At 40.7% G+C, this 3,901-nt stretch overlaps 1 pseudogene; it reads right to left on the bottom strand.

Moving 5' to 3' along the window:
• The window catches only part of LOC114039054, an 8,449-nt pseudogene that overhangs the window by 966 nt on the left and 3,582 nt on the right, over nucleotides 1–3,901 (bottom strand).

Genomic DNA, 3,901 nt, shown 5'->3' with positions numbered 1-3,901 from the left:
AGGCTTTTTAAAGAGTATATAATGTTGAATATATCTTCCTGGGTCAGAATAAGTCTCTATGAAGAGAAATTTCCAACTTTTATTTTTCTGTGTTTTCTTTTTCTCTGATAAAAGCCAGTGCCTTTTTTTGTTGTTTCAAAAGTGTCTTCTTCATGGAAGATCCCAGTGAAAATCTAGTTTTATTTATATCATACCTAGCTAATGTTGAGTATTATTATCTTATCTTACTCTGTCTTTATTGATATCAGTTCTTCCATTATTTTCTTTAGTGAGTGACAAGGTTTGAAATGGTTCCAATTTTGTTTCTGTGAAGACTGTTGATGTTTATCTTTTCCTCATTTTTTTAATCTTCTCTTTAAATTTTAAAGTCTAGAATACTTACTCATAGTATTGGAGCTTTAAAAAAACCCTACTTATTTCTTTGATTATTGCTTTTGTAACAGTGACTACTTTGGTTACATTGTCTAATATATTTCAACCCCTCCTCCCCAAGTTCTTTAGTACTCTTTTTTTTCCTCCTTTTTTTTTTTAAAGGCAATTGGGGTTAAGTGACTTGCCTAGGGTCATGTAGTACGGGTCAAGTGTTTGGTCTGAGGCCAGATGTGAACTCAAGTCCTCCCGACTTCAGGGCGTGCTCTATCCACTGCACCACCTAGCTGCCACCTAGCTGCCCCCTATTTAGTACTCTTTTAAGAGTTTGTAGGCCTCTCATCTCTGCCATTGGCTCAATGATTGTGTATTGATTGTGTTCCCTCAAATTTAGGGGGGCCCAGTATCCTAGTTTTGTTTAACTACTTAACAGTCAGACTAGTTTTTCAAAGGAATATTTACTTCATACTTGCTAAAGGTTTAACAGGAACAAACATAGAAACATTCCTTCCCCTAATACTTGGGGGACATAATCCACCCTATATCCCATTAGTCTCTGGGGAGGAGAGAAAGATTAGGTTTATAGCTTAATTTAGTTCCTATATTGCCTCAACCATACCAAGTTCTAAGACTGTGGGGTTCTGATTGAGGAAAAGTCATAAAATACATTAATGAGTGAAAAGCCATACAAACTAAACTCTGTGAAAGGTGGAAGCCCGAACATGGTGACCTGTTAAAAATCATAACTTAGATACTGAATACACTGAGTCATAACTTAAGATACTATGACCTATGAAAGTCATAACAACACTACCATAACCCATAAGTACATGATCAATACACAAACTTATGTTTGGGCATAACATTGGCTTAATTCCCAAGCCTCAATCCTAAGCAGAAGACCAAAAATATCTACCAATCAGTAGTGATACACTCTCTAGCTCCTCCTCCCTTTGTTTTCTATAATTACCATGGGAATTTTTGGGGTTCTGGGTGGGGATCCACTGATTTGTTTGGCTGTAGCCATAGACTGAAGATTGTCTCTGTTTTGTAAGTATTCATAATGATAGATTAAACTACTACCTATAATCAATCTGGAGATACTTAGCCTCTTCTTTTGGTATGAAAAGAACACCCCACGGTTATGGGAGAGATACAGGGTTCCCCAACCAGGGTAATTGCGGACCTTACAAACTCCAAATACCCCTGGGCTTATTCTGGGGATCCTGACTTTTCACGGCTCTTCTGCTGGGCTTACGGCAACGTCCAACTTGGAATCCTGGCTTCAAGGTCAAGCTCTGAGGTCAGGGGACTCCATTACATGTGCCTAGAAATGAAAAGGACAAATGAAACAAATTTGCAAGCCCCGATTCCATTTCTTGGGGCCATGGAGCCTGAAGGGAGAAGAGAAGGTGTCGCTTCCCCGCACCAGCTTAGTGCATGGTGCCCATAAGAACTTCAGCCCTGGATACCACCAGAAAAGTGGGAGAGAGAAGACTCTTTCAGTCTGGTGATTTAAAAGACACAGCCCATTCCATCTATGCAGCCAATGGAAACAGGCTGCTTCCATTCATGTGATAAGGGAATGCAGAATGTCTTCTCCCAGAAGCACGTCCCTGCCACCTCCCCCATTGGTGCCTCTATCTTAGTAATCTGGGCATGTACTAAAAGCAAGGTTACACTATTCTATGAGTTGACTTTCTTTTGAGGATTTTTTGTTTGGCTTCTTGTCGCTGTTTTTGAGGGGGATGTTTGTGGAGTTGTCTTCTCTTATGATTCTCTCATCTTGAGGTAAATACCATAGAAGTACATCAAAGGAAAAGGATGAAAGCGTCACTGAAGACTATTTCTTATGTGAGGCTGTGCCCAAGATCAAGATGTTGGTTCTCTCAGTAAGATGTTGTGCCTCTCTACCCTTGGGATGTCTGGAAGCAGCATTAGCTCCTTGTAAAAGGAGGGTACCTGAACTGATCAAAGGGTTAGAGGAATTGCTATATAAAGGCTAAATATGACAATTAGGACTTTTCAGCTTGCAAAGGTAAAGATTTACGATGAAACTCTGTAATAAAATGATTAAGACAAATAGCTGTAAGGAGTTCCAACTTCTGGTTTAAATCCAGCTGACTTGGAAGACAGTTCCACTTGGGGTACAGCTGAGCCATGTCACAGCGACATGTCTCCTGGAGAGTATCCACATTTGCCCTTTCCCTTCTACCTTTGACATAGGTAGAAGGAAAAGCAAGCTGCTAGGACTGGTAGCTGCAGGGTACGGAATCATGGATAGTGTGCTGGGTCTGGACTCAAGTTCCAATTTAGCTTCAAGTTCCTATCCTAGCTGAGTGACCCAGGCAAATCATTTAACCTCATAGGTTGTTGTGAAGAACAAATGAGATATTTGTTAAAAAAAAAAAAAATAAAAAGCACTTAGCACAGTGACTAGCACATACCAGCCACTGCATAAATGTTTATGCCCTTCCCTTCCCTTTCCCCCTTCCCCAAAGACAGGAATAATGTGGATTTTTTCCCACAGCATACCTGAATATTAGAGAATATAGTTATATCCTTCCACATCATAGACAGCAGGGGTGTGGCGCTCCCCGGGATCTGGAAAATCTATGTAAAATTTTTTGGTCTTCCCTTTGTATCAAGAAAAAGTCTGAATTTTTTCTTTTTCTTTTATGGGGTGTTTACAGTACCTTATTGTAAAATTTGGGTTGCTCATGCGGTCATAGGCTTTGTGCTGTCTGCTGGCCTTTGCTTGTCATTTGTGGCTTCTGCAAAACTCCCCCCCGAATTCCCATTTAACTTCTTATGCCGACCTGCCATGTATTAAAACCGGGATGGGGAAAGTTGTGATGTGGAAGTGTACTCCGTGAGGCATTATACAAGCTAACTGAGAAGGAATGAAGAAGATAAATGTACTAGATAGCCTCAAACGCTGTTTCAATAGCTCCAGGAGAGGCTTTTTGAGTAGCTGGGTTTTGAGTTCGATATTCTTGGTAAGGTTTGGCATGGAGATGGGGCAGCTATGCTTGTCCACACTTCTCTTGGTCTGAGATGGAATCCTAGGGCAGATGCATGGTCCAAATGTCTGATGAAAATTCTGAAATTCTGAGAAAAAGAAATAATAGTACAGCAGGACAAGGGAATGAGTCTGGGAAGAGAGGCAGAAAAAAACGTGGTAAATTAGAACAGGGGGAAGAGGGCTGTGTGAGGAAAGACACTTGAGATATTTTAAATTATAAAGTCCAAGGTGCTAGGGGAGGGGATGCTGGGTTTGGGCACTTTGCCCAAATCCTGCTTTTATAATTCTTACTTTACAACTTTTCTAAGGCAGGGCTAAACAACCCAGGGCAGATTACATTGTGTTCTCCACACCCATTTTATATAGGTAAAATCAGATCGAAATGAACATCAAAGGCAGTATTGAAAGGGAAGATAAGCCATAAAAAGACAACACGGAACCTGAGGGACTGAGGAGGATGGTGTGTGTGTGTGTGTGTGTGTGTGTGTGTGTGTGTGTGTGTGTGTG

This window comes from Vombatus ursinus, unplaced genomic scaffold (assembly GCF_900497805.2).
Source record: "Vombatus ursinus unplaced genomic scaffold, bare-nosed wombat genome assembly UNPS02011591.1, whole genome shotgun sequence".
Classification (NCBI taxonomy): domain Eukaryota; kingdom Metazoa; phylum Chordata; class Mammalia; order Diprotodontia; family Vombatidae; genus Vombatus; species Vombatus ursinus.
This window is presented reverse-complemented; position numbering and strand designations above follow the sequence as displayed.